Below are 13,945 nucleotides of genomic sequence, written 5' to 3'. Positions count from 1 at the left end.
CTGGGTCTGATCAAGTGGGATTTGTGGTGGACAAAGTGCCGCTGGGGCAGGTTTTCTCCGAGTACTTCGGTTTCCCCTGCCAATCTTTATTCCACCAAATTCTTCATCATCATAATCACCCCGGGCAGGTACAATAGGCCAATTAGTGGCTGCAGTGCCGAGTGAAGATTTTGTGTGAAGATTAAACTATGTTTGTAATTGCATTAGAATATTCTGCAAGTGATGAAGAATATTGCTTCAGATTCATTACATCAAAATTCTGAGTAGAACACATCATTGGTGATTATTTACATAACCATAGCTGTATTCAGGAGTGAAATAATTGCAGTAGCTAATCAAAGATCAAGTGGCAAGCTACTCAGACAATTCAAGGCACGTGAATATCATTCGTTACTAGAGTAACTTATTTTCAATTTCCCAGTTAAGGAGCTCGACACAGCTTCGTACCACTTCTGTAGTAGAGTTTAATAAAACATTCAGCTTCCTCCTTCAGGCACTTGTGGTAGCTGTTGTTCATATTTGTAACAAGAAACAGTAATTATTTAAGTATCACATAGTTATTTCTTCATTTACAACTGCATTAAATTTTCTCATAGTATTGTGCCCATAATTAAGATCTGGGAACCCTGTACAGATGAAAAAGTAGACTATTTAATAGAATTATAATATGGTCAATACTTTAGCCTTTTGCTAGCAGGACAGTGTGGTGAAGGTAGTCTGCAAAATGATCTCTCAGTATATCACAAAACATAATTTTATTGTCACATAAGTATCATTGCATAGTAACATAATGCAGATAACAAATATATGATACTAATTATACAATTTCTAGTCAATATTAAATAGTGCCACTAAATATAAAATATGTTAAATAACAGAAATTGTTGTCTGCCAAGTGTTATTAGTGAATATTAATATTAATGGTTGCAAGAGGTGAGTTTTAACCAAAGAGTAACAGTACATTCCAAGTCCTATTCAATTTTATAAGCTAGTCATTTTAATATAATATTGATATCAAGAATGGTGATGAAATCAAGACATGTTAATTAGTATTAGGAGTTAGGTTTACAGATGAGGCTGTGATGTGGACAGAACCAGCTGAAAACAGTTGAAAGACTATTATGACCAGAACTATATATTAGTGTCCTATGTTTTAAGATGTGTCATTCTGTAGAAAAAAAAATGTTTTTTTATATCATTCTGTACCTCAAAGATAACATGGAGCACCACTATTGATATAATGTGCTGAAATGTAGTATGTGTTCAGTTCAATACCAAATCTGTGTATGTTTGTTTATTGCATTTTGCATAACTACAAAGACATTTTTACACACATAGTGGTATATTAACATTCACTAATGAATTTTACTCATGAATCATCTAGTCTCTACTTAGATACTGAATTATAATTGAAGAGATGAAGGCATTTGTATGATATAGGCTCAACAAATTTTGATGAAAATTAATGTTATGCTGTAGCTTGCAGATGTTGTGCAGACTGATTTTTCAGAGATATGTTGCCATGCTTAAAACTGGTTGATTCATTCACAAGGTATCTTATAGGCTAGACAGGAGTGGTTGTAGGGCTGTTATGGTCTGTGTTCCTCTTCAGTTTATCCTGACTACAGACTTATGTTTATATCATCTTATCATTACATTTTGAAGTGGTGAAGTGAATTGCAAAACTGATCTGCAGCAGTTCATTTACAGTGTAAGGTGGGATTTGAGTTGACAGTTGGTAGTACAACCAGCATTACATAACTTCAGGCCCAAGCAACTATTACCTGTTATTTCGCCATATGATGTGGCTTTGGATCTTCATATGTGCGCTTCTCAATGTGGTAACTATACTGTCTTCTGTGATGTGACACCTTTTAGCCCATTCTAAGTTCATTTCTACTGGACTACACATCCTGACATCACAGAAGGCCGCATGTACTCATCATAGTCATTACTGTTTCCTAAAAAATATATCACCCTTTTTAAAGAAACTGCCTTAGATTTCTGTAGCTGCACACATTTACCATAATGATATAATGAATTGTGCAGCAGTATCTGAATACACATTTGTGCATGGAAGCTGTGAGAGAGCAACTTTGGTTCTGCAAAATGTGACAATGATATGCCTTGTGCATGCTGAATGCTGTGATTACAGGTAATGACACAGACAGACAAAGGACCATGTGGAATCACAGTTTTGCAACCTTAATGATTTTCCTTGAAGCAATGGAGGAAATGTAGTTAAGTACAGGGGATGGACAAAAATATGGAAACACTCAACAAAAAACACATTACCGTGACTAATATGGTGTAGGACAACCTCTGGCTTGCAGAACTGCTTGCAGTCTCCTTGGAATGGATAAATAGAGGTCCTGTATGATTTGCAAGGGAATCTTGTACCATTCTTCCTGAAAAACATGGTAAGTTCTGTTATCGATGATGGAGGTGGATAGCACGCACGCAGATTGCTGTCCAAAACAGACCACAAAGGCTCAATAATATTGATATCTGGCGATTGTGGGGGCCATGTCAGACGTGACACTTCATCTTCGTTCTCAGAAAACCAGTCCTGGATGATGTGAGCTATGTGAACACAGGCATTGTTGGCTTGGTAAATGGCATCACCATTAGGGAACAAAGTTTGCACCATGGGATGGACCTGGTCACCCAAAATGGTCACATAGTCATTGGCAGTGATGTGACCTTGCAGGGTAATGATGGGTCTGACAGAATACCATGATATGGCTGCCCATACCATGATCGAACCCCTGTCATGTTTCACTCTTGGCAGCAAACAGTCTGTATCGTAAGCTTGGGATGGCGTTCTCCAGACGTAAACTTGGCCAGAAGTCAGAAACAGAGTGAAGGTGGACTCATCCGACCAAATGACTGTCTTCCATTGCTCCATAGTCCAGGTTTTATGACTTCGGCACCACACTGTCTTCTTACTGACATTTTGATCACTGATGAGTGGCTTTGGAATTGCAGCTTGTTCAGAAATACCCTGCTTGTGGAGTTCCCTTCATACTGTTTTGACATTCAGTTCAGCAGTCACTTTTGCAGCTGTAGTCTTCTTATTTTTCGTCACAATCCTACGCAATGTTTGTCTGTCTCGATCACTCAAGACATTTCCGTCCACGCTGGTGTTTATCGGATGCAGTTTTTTTAGTCCTCGTGTATGCGGTCATAATCTTGGATACTGTGCCTTTTGAAACACTAAAAACCTCGGCTACCTTTGTTACGGAAGCACCCACCATATGGGCCCCAACAATTTGCCTGCGTTCGAATTCTGTTAGCTCTGACATGATGCACAAAAAATTGCACAGAACACTGTCTAGACAACAAATGAAGCTTGCAACATATTGCAGAGGTTGTGCAGGTAGTGGTGTTGGGCAGATACGACAGCGTGACCTACAAACGTCGCTAAAATAAACACTTCAATTCAGGCATGAATTTCACAAGGTGTTTCCATATGTTTGTCCATCCCCTGTAGAAGAATGCATTCTCTGTTTGAGACATGTGTTGGATACAAGTCTTGCAGATGTATTAAAGTGAATTTTATCATGGCGGGAATAGCAGGTTATACAGCAAAGAGCTGAAATCTATTCTTTTACATGCAGAACTCATTATTCTTCAGTGATGCTACAGATATATTTTCTAAAAACAGTAGTATACATGGTGATGAAAATATTTCACCAAAAGTCATCTTGATGGTGAGACAGGTGTTTTGTCAAAACCAATTCTACAAGACTTCTGTAGTTGTAAGTTTGAAGGTATTCATTACAGTGATTGTTCAGATTCTGCCTTTGTGTGTTGTGATTGTGTAGTCTTGTTGGTAGATACTGATATTTTGGAGGAACATGCTGGCTCCGTTTCAGGATTGAAAGTTGTAGAGTAAGGGATCTGTTTTTTTTTTTACATATTCAGGCTGCAAGGAATGTATGTGTGTAAGGGGTGGGCCATAAAATCCGGCCCTCGCACTGCGACCATCAATGATCTATTGTCCTTCCATTTTGGATTAACCCTTTATTAATCCTACACTTCGAATGAAATGTAGGACTTTATTTATGGGAGTGTCATAAAAGTCACTTGGTTCCATGAAGAACTGACCCAGGTGACAAAATCTTAAGTAAGCTATGGCCTCACAATCACATAGGATATGTGTGCCTGATTCGTCTTCTTGTAGACACCTTTCACAGGTTGGGTCATCTGTCAGTCCCAGTTTGAAAATGTATCCTTTTAGGTTGCAGTGTCCAGTAAGCAATCCTACCACCCGTCTTAATTGATCTCATGTCCTTCGTTCTTCTGGCAGAGGGTGCTGATATAAATCCCTTTGCCTGTTTGAGTCCTATTGTGGATTCCCAGAAGGCTGAAAGGAAGGTGGTCTCTAAGACCGAAGTGACTGCTTTTGTTGTAGGTTGCCTGAGTCCTATTGTGGATTCCCAGAAGGCTGCAAGGAAGGTGGTCTCTAAGACCGAAGTGACTGCTTTTGTTGTAGGTTGCCTGAGTCCTATTGTGGATTCCCAGAAGGCTGCAAGGAAGGTGGTCTCTAAGACCGAAGTGACTGCTTTTGTTGTAGGTTGCCTGAGTCCTATTGTGGATTCCCAGAAGGCTGCAAGGAAGATGGTCTCTAAGACCGAAGTGACTGCTTTTGTTGTAGGTTGCCTGTATGTCCCAACTGTTTCCTCACCCTACACACTTAAACCCTGAAGACAGAGGTAGCATGTTCTTGAATATCTGTATCCACATACAAGACCATGGTGTCACAACCCAGAAGACCACAGTATGAACTCTTATTGTTGGTTCACAGTAGTCTTATTAACCCTAAAACTGAAAGGTGGCACACCAAACTGGATCATTTGTGCAGGATAATCTTATTTATATTGTCACATGTATGAGTGACTATAGATGGGGTTTGGATTGGTGACTTGATTTATTGCACGCTTTAATACAATGCATAACTGTGCTTTACAGTTCACTGTTATACACACTCGAGTGTCCACAGTCATGTCTTCACAGCGGTTGCTTGGTAGTGGCTTCTGATAGTGGACGTTCCCTTTTCCTCTGTGTTCCTGAACTATCCTTGCGCCTCAGCTACCAGCTTCTAATAGCAACAGCTCACAAGGACTAAACAACAGCAGTCCTGTGACTGCTCACCAGCCAACTCACTTCACTTCACCATACTCAGCAGCACTGCACTCACTACCTGAACTGAACTCAGTCAGTTGAGTCATATATCCTCAGAGCAGACCACATAGAAAACACCACTTCCATTCTTGCATGCAGCCCGCTGCCTAGGAAGGGCTGTTGTCTCATTTGTTTCACGGTCATTGCCTAGCAGCTACTGTCTATGTGCTACAGTATTTTCCTAAGTCTCCAAATTTCCCTCACCAAGAAAAGGTACTTAAATTGATTCTGAACTACATGATGAAGTGCAGTCATAATTTTTCAGATGTTGATCATCCAATTTCAAAGTTCCTTGAGCATTCTTCAACCTTGTAATGAAATGTGATTGGAAAGTATAGATTTGGATCTCTCTTTGCAAAACAGTGAATTTCTTCTCCATTATTTACTTCTTGAATATATTTATTATATAGTGTGCTGTTTTAGTATAGGTACTATTGGTGATAGAGGTTATTGGAAGCTCATGAGACTTGTTTCCTGTTGTATGTGTCTGCCCGCTTGCGTGTATGTGCACACACTAATATATCTGTGCATGCATGTGTGCATAGTATGGCAATTAAATAATGAGACTGTACTCACAGGCAGCGTTGTTAAATTTTATTCTGAACTGCAGTAGTCTACATCAAAGTAATTCTCTCGTAGTTATACATGAATTCCAGCATTGTTGCCGACTTCCAGAAGTCATCCTCCTGCAGATTTTTTACAATGGCCATCATAACCAGAATCTCTTTCATGGTTTCAATTCCTTGAGATTATTACCCATAATATGGAATAAGATGAAGTCAAGTGGAATGAGATCTAGTAAGTGTGGTGTTCCAAAAACTCGAGAGAAAAGCTGTGTGTGAGGGAACATTGTTATGGAGGGGGATCATGTGTCAGGGATCAGTTGTGGCCTCACATGATGAAGCCAGTGTCTTGGATGTTCTAAAGTGGTGAAAATTGTGGTTGACAATCTACAATCAATCCAGACATTATCATCTGATTCTGATGTCAGATGACCAGGTTATTTGGGAAATGAACCGTTTACGCCATACAAACACATATTCTCTTCTGCATACACTTAGATATCAATTTCAAAGATTTTGATTCGTTTTCTCCAAGTTAGACTAAAAACTTCGTGTTGATTCTTTCTTCAAAATACATACTATTCATTTTTTCTGTGAACTATTCAATCATTGCTTCATTTAAAGCATAACAGCTCTGCACACACTAGACTTTCAGAGACAAATTCACTACTGCATTAGAGTTCAGATATGTACCCATGGATGGCGGCAGTCATCATCAGTCATAGAATGATTGATGCTTTGCAGTATTGTAAGTCTTGTTGTTAGTCGCAACTTGTGTATGTGAGTGCACATGTGCATGCACATGCACAGTTATATGATGATGCGCACTTTTGTGACACGTGTTCAATTTTATATATTTTTCTAGTATCTTTTTCTGGCCTATAACACTATTGTTGAATGCTGTGCTGCAAGAAATGGTGGTATCTGTATGGTTATAGTGGTTGTTGGATAATTCCGGTGTACTTGTTTCATGCAAATAGGATTAATCTTCACATTACTTATGAGTGTTTATAGACACAAGGAATGAATTATAGTCTTTTACTGTTAATAATTCCAGTTATACAGTTAGTCAGTTAAGAGTACTGGTAATGTTAGAAGTTCTCAAGCAACAAGTCAGACTGTTTCTTGTCATCACACTCCTCAATCAAATTTTCATCTTGACACTCATTTTAAGTTGTTAATTTTTCTACCCAGTTCTGTTTGTGCCACAGGTACATGATAAAAGTTACACTTCTGTGACATGGTGGTACTACATGAATATGAATGGTAAAACAACGTGACTTTAATTTAAAAATATGTGCTGACACAGCTTTCTCATGAGAAGCGAGACTCAAGTCTGGATTTAGAATTGTATTTTATACTTTGTTTTGATACAGTATAGCATTGCCAATCAAAATACAAATTTCACATTTACATGAGCACAGAACCATCTCTGAAGTCAGATGGTCAACCATCAAAAGAAAGGCAAAGATGACAGATTTCTTTCTCATTGTCTTCTGTTTCCCTGGATGCTTGTGTTCCTTCACATTTCAAAATTCTGTCTTTTGTTGACTTACTGATACCATAACATATTGTTCTTTCTACATAGTACTTGTATATCTATGAAAATTCATTGTCCAGCACACATTTTTGAGAATCATGAAGATTTTGTTTGATACTGCAAAAAATATGAGAATGAGATGTGTATGTGTATGTAGTAACAAAGATGTATGTTGCATAGCAGTAGGAATGTCATTCTCTGTCTCTATACTGCAAAAGTAATTTCTTTACAAGCATAATGTTAGGAAAATATTTAAAATATGCTCATTGTTACTCTTCAGCTGCAATTTTGCAGTTGTGCTATTTAAAACTTAATGCTTCAACCAAAGAAATAATGAAATGTATTGTATTATTGTATACAAAGCAGGAAGTAATTGTAAAATTCCTTTCTTCATAGACTTACCGTATAGAACACAACAATTTTCACATAGTCATGCTAAAGAGAAAGGAGGGGTGGACATTTACCAGAGTTCATCATTCATATGCATAATATCAATCCTAAGGTGTGAGATCTGGATGATTCCTACAGCCATTCTGGATTACATAGTATCATACTTTGAGGTAGTTATTTTGGGCTGGATATGTGATAATCATGATGGAGGTAAGAAACAGGGCATAAATGTAGGTAGAAGAATAGTATTAAAAGTTGATATTTGAGGAATGTAGATTGGTTTAAGCTGGCACAGAAGAGTGTCCAATGACAGTTTATGATTTAATATGATCCTTTAGAACTCATTCCATGACTCTGAGTCTTTCTTGAAGCTAACAGCTGCTCAGCCACACAAATTCCCAGTATTCTAGTTATTCTGAACGTTCACGGTTGTTTTTAGAAGGACTTGCTAGTGGTCCTTTTCCCAAGGCAGATGAATGCAGTCCACATCTTCACATCCTATTTATTTTGCATCCATTTTAATGTTATCCTCACATCTGTGTCTAGGTCTTAGCGGTCTTTCTCCTTCATGGTTTCCCACCAAAACTTTGTATGCACTTCTATCCCATGCATATTACCTGCTCTACCTATTTCACCCTCCCTGATTTTATCATTCTAACATTATTTGTCAAGGAGTACAAATTATGACACTCCTCATCATTCAGTTTTCTCCAGTCTCCTGTTATTTCATCAGCGTTACGAAAATATTTCCCTTGGTACCCTGTTTTCAGATACCTGTAGTCTGTGTTCTCCCTTTAATGTGAGAAGCCAAGTTTCACACCCATTCAGAACTACAGAAAATGACTTGTTTGCTCACCTAGTTTTAAACGAAATAATTTAAATGGGTTAGACTGATAATCCTGTGGGTATTCTATAAACAGTTGATACATTAACAGTCAGAATACAACGAATACATAATGGTTTTGCTAACATATTTCAATCTCTTCATCTTAGATCACCTTCAGAGGCATATCTTACTGTTTACGAAAGCTATTAAAGTTTACAGTTGTTAGGTTTGTTCAAACAGACAGCCGAGGCAGACTGATTCTGCATTATACCTGATTTGTGCTGTAGCGTATCAGGCCCTCAGTTCATTATGTATGACTTGACATTAGTCACAGATGTACATGTAATCTCTATTAAAGTGGAAATTAGGCTCATCTGTAGGTGGAGGTAGCAGATATCCACTCATATTTATCCCTTCGTGGATCATACTCTATTCTTTTCTGGCCTCTTATGAGTGCTCTTCTTGCATGTGTGTCCACCCTATGCCTACTCCTTTGTTAGCTTTCTTCATTTTTAAATTCTCTCTTTTTGGTTCTACAACCTTTGTGTCTTTTATGAACTTTTTTGAAAAGTCCCCAGTGCCTTTTATCCGTATTATTCACTTAGTACTTTTAGATTTTTTTTTATACTGTCAAAGCCACCCGAGTTTTCGTCTGTCTTGGCCTCTTATCCCTTCCGTATGCCTTCACTGTCATCCATTCTGTTTGGGTGTATGGCCCATTTCAGTCAGCCTGCCTTAATAATTTTCACAGTCTTAGAATCATTGTATAATTGACAAAGTTCATTATTATATCAACCTCTGCATTGTTTGATTTCTCTTTCTGGCCCATACATTGCCCTTAAAACTATATTCAGAGACTAATAGATTACTTTAATCACCATTCATGATTTCTTTAAAGTAGTCATAGAAATCCCATTGTAGATGAAATGTCCAAGAAGTATAATGCTGTCTCCATACCCCTGTATCTTTAATTTGAACAAAGTTTTTGTAATGTCCCCCCCCCCATTGTGATCATACCTATGGCCCAGTTTCAGATTTGATACATTCTTACTAATTTCTTTACACTCCACAGAAATGTCAGAAATCAGTAGCTTGTAATGTGCTTACATCTCTCTTGGCTGATCTATAGCAACTGGAAGCATTTTCAGTGAAGAGACCCATCATCCAAAATGTGTTCTGGCAATAGAAACTATCTGAAACACTTGAGCAGAACAAGTTCACAAAATTCTCTTCACCAGTTGTCAGCTATAAGGAGCCAGCCATTGAACCATATACTGAGGTAATTTAATCCTTTTCCTGAGGTCCCCCTAGAATCTCATACCTCTTTCTAGTTTTCCCCCATTTCCTACCCTTCCTGCCCTTTATTTACATCCAAACTAAAGCTAAACTGGGTGAAAACACTATAAATTTGCCTTCACTTAAAATCTTATTACTTGTTTTGAAGAAATTTAAAACCACAATTAAATACCAGTTCTTTTATAAGTAATTACTTAACTTTCCGAATTATGACACATCTGGATATTTTTATTCTTTTGGAGTGGGAAACAGTTTAAAATTTACTAAGAAAATTTTATTTTATTACTGAGATATGCAAATTAAGTTATATTTGACAGTTCAGTTGGTTGTCAGTCATCATTCCTATCTGATTTCACCTCTACCATCTCTTTTGGAGGAATGGGATTTCAGTGCATCTTAAATAATTTAACACAGTTATTGGAAGAAGTTAATTCTGGAAAATGTTAATTTAAACTGAGTTTTAGAGCACAGTTCTACATGTTGGTGAGTGTATGCAGTAAAGATTTTTTGCAGATAGAGAATATAAATTATAAACTTTCATAGAATGTAATTGCATATTCCTCCATGATTATTTTCTATTTTCCTTTACTAAGATATTTGAAATGAATTTTTCTTAATGTAATATTCACTTACTAGTGTTATGGGTTTATTTAATTTATAAATTTTTTGTGCACTTTAAATTGGTGATCATAAATAAAATCTGAGCATGTAGTAAGGACAGGACGATTCTTCATTTTGTACTAGTTTACTGAACTTTGGCTCTTGTTTCTCTTTTTGAATCTATATTTTGCATAATTTTAGTTGTACTATCTTTGCCTTAGTTAATGTTATGGGAAGTTTTTGTCATTATATATTATGCAAAATATTAACAACTTTTCTTCTAATATTAATGGAATACATAATTAGCATTTACTTCAGCAAATTAAACTTAAAGAGATCATGTCAGTGTAGTCCTTGGCAGACAGGTTACTCATATAACAGTACTGGAAATTGTTTTCATGCAAATGATCCACATGCTACAAGTTGGCCTCTTCCATGACCAGAGACATGTTAACCATTCTTTATATAGCAGCATTGGCATTTGGGGAAAATAACCTGTCAGAACAACAATATGTAGTGACAAAATATTGGAAGACATTAAAACTTTTAGTTTCTTAGGGTATAAACTATCTTGTGGTGGAGAAAGACATCAGTAATACCACAGTTGAGGAAATCATGAACTAAATTCATTCATATGGAGGGTACTTGCTAGGTCAGTAGCAAATTGGGCTGATGTGAAAGGATCAGTTCTTGAGATGTAACAGTTCACGTCCTGATTGTTAGGAAGCCATAACAAGTTTATATATGTGAATGATTCCATAAAAATGACAGCATGTCAGTTGAGAATTCTGTAAGCATATACCATTAACTGAAGTTGTGAGTGAATGTATGCACGTGCCAATGTGTATGACGCCTCACTGCAAAGTTGTGCTCTGATGACAGGAAATATAAAAGTTTTGCAATCAGACGTACATAAGCAGCAAATGAAGTTAACTCTACAATCATAATTAAAAAACAAGCACAGCCATGTCTTAGTAGCATCATTTTATATGGCTGTGTGGATATTTAATTTTGGTGATGATTCGTATATAGACAGACTTTGTTAAAATCTTGATTCTCTGCTGTCTGCTTCATGCTGGCTTGTTCTTCAGCCCAGAAGGTGGAGGTGACAGGCTTCTCTGATACATCGGTTGACTTTATGCAGACTACACAAGCATTATGTCCTAGTAGACAGAACTTTTTATTTATCATCATCCTGGTGTGTCTGTGGCTCATGCTGACCAATTTATTGGCTTATACATTACATGCCTAATTTCCTGAAGGGGAATCCAGCTTTGAAAGTTTTGTTTGTACCCTTCATTGCAAAGGTCTTGCACTTCACTTAGAATATTTCCTAGATTAACAGAAACTTGGTCATGTCATCCTTTGCTGTTTGGTGGCTACATTTGTCCATATCCTGTTGCACAGTTTTTGGTGTTTCCTACTTGTCTTCTGTTCCTTTTGCTGGAATTTCTTCTGTGTTTCTTCCTTCTTCTGGTTTCTCATCTGATGTCAGGACACTTTTCAGGGTTTGTATGCCTTGTGATGGTGTTTCTTTTTTTCCTCTGCTGGTAAGAATGTCATTCTAGGTGGGTTGTTAGTTTTGTTCTCTTTTTTGGTTCATTTGCCATCATATTACATGAATCTCGTTTCGAAAAGCTATGTAATCTCAATATTGTTGGCATTTCTATTTATAGCCATTTCAAGGCATAGCCCTGCTCATCATCATGAAGATGGTGTTTCCATTGTTCACAGAGCCACAGAAGACTTCAGTGCTTCCTTTCCAGTGTCTCTATGTCTGACATTTACTGCAGCTCACTTCCTATGGAATTATTACTGATGTCCATCATATCCTGTCTCACTCTTGTACACAAAGGTTTTCCTACAGGAATCACAGTTATATATAGGCTCTGTTTCTGTTATGTTCATCTTTAGTTTGTTTTTCTTCTTCCCATTCCCAGTGATAGATCTAATCTTCCTGTGGTTGTAAATGGCTCCAGACTATGAATTAAGATGAGTCACAACCAAAATAAATAGCAGTTCATGGCTTCCACAACAAGAACTGTTTACATAAGAAATCTCACAGCCTGAATGAAAGCTGTACAAATGAACTATGTGAACATTGTATATTGCAGGAAGAGAGCAAGATCATTCACTAATAGTGATTCTGTTGTGCATGTTGATTTTACTGTAAAATTATGACATTTTTCTCAAAAGTTTGTTATCATAAATTAACACTGTGAATCATCATACAAATTTGTTAAGTCTTTTCTAAAGAAATTTTGAATTTTCATGTTTTTCTGAAATGTGAACTGATGTGGATCACTTGCAGTTTTAAATGCCACATAAAGAAAACTGGTGTGAAGTATGTACACAAGGGGGTGTGGCCAGAATTTTAATTACCAGTTTGTATGCTGCCAGTCTTTTATTTGCCAATACCATATAATGGAGAATGGTATTCACATTTTCTTCAGTATGAGCCAAGGTCAACATTTAGAGCAATTCTCCTTCTTCATAGCATCTGGCCAGGCCATATTTGGTTCTGGGACATTTTTTCATATGATTTTGATAGGTACCAGTTTGGCTGAACTGGTGTAAACCAGTTCCATTATACCCCAATATATAAACAATATATTGTTAATATTTATAAGTGAATCACCATTAATGCAAATTTGAATCAAGAGTAGGATTTCCAGTGAAGTACAAGATTGAATTTAGGAAACTGTTGACTAATTATGAACACTTTTTAATTTAATATTAAATAAATTGGGATTCCATTCCCATTAATGCCTGTGATAGAAATTAGAACAATTTCCCTATTAGAGTAAGTAGTCTCATTAACATTCTTTAGGAGGTATGAATCTTTTTGTTACTGTTGTTAAGCATTGAGAGTGTGTATTTATGTTGATACTTATTAATTAATACAACTTCACTGTGTTCTTCATTACATTCTGTAAATTCACACAAATTAATAAACATATTTTAAGTTTGCATTTCTTGGCTATTTTGTTCATTTAATATCCAGTCATGTGCTTTACTGTATATGAGGTCTGACAATAAAGTTCGTGAACTCACCACCGTGTACTTGCTATGGCAGCAGTGGACAGATACCTCAGTATGGTTTGATGATGTTGGCATGTCAGCATTTCACAGCTATGTTGTGGCAATCTTTTTCTGGTAGGCATCTATTGTTGTGTAAGTGTGTTTTGCTGTGTCTTTGGGAGAATGTCAGAACGAACATTAAATTTCTTGTTAAACTTAGCAAGAGTGGAAGCAAAATCAGAGAGATGTTAGTGCAAGTTTATGGGGATAATGCTATGAAGAAAACAGAAGTTTACAAGTGGGTGACACATTTTTCTGAGGGAAGAGAAAGTGTTACTGACAGAGATCAGGATGGACAGCAAAGAGCAGAATTATGGGGGGGGGGTGCACAAATTCGTCAAATTGTGCATGAAAATCGTCAGCTGACTGTCAGCATAGCAGAGCAAGCGAACATCGACAGAGAAACAGGAAAATCATAATTGAAGATTTTGACATGAGGAAGGTGTGTGCAAAAATGGTCCC

The 13,945-nt window shown here is 37.0% G+C and overlaps 1 long non-coding RNA gene across 1 annotated transcript; it reads left to right on the top strand.

The window, feature by feature from the left end:
- The first annotated feature begins 4,176 nt into the window (after positions 1-4,176).
- Positions 4,177-13,374, top strand: LOC111866080. Its single transcript, XR_002843090.2, has 2 exons — positions 4,177-4,380; positions 4,462-13,374. It is a non-coding gene; the product is annotated as an uncharacterized LOC111866080 (long non-coding RNA).
- Positions 13,375-13,945: the final 571 nt, after the last annotated feature.

This window comes from Cryptotermes secundus, unplaced genomic scaffold (assembly GCF_002891405.2).
Source record: "Cryptotermes secundus unplaced genomic scaffold, Csec_1.0 scaffold1054, whole genome shotgun sequence".
NCBI classification, from domain to species: Eukaryota; Metazoa; Arthropoda; class Insecta; order Blattodea; family Kalotermitidae; genus Cryptotermes; species Cryptotermes secundus.
Note: the sequence above shows the minus strand (reverse complement) of the source record. Positions and strands in the feature narration are given on the sequence as shown.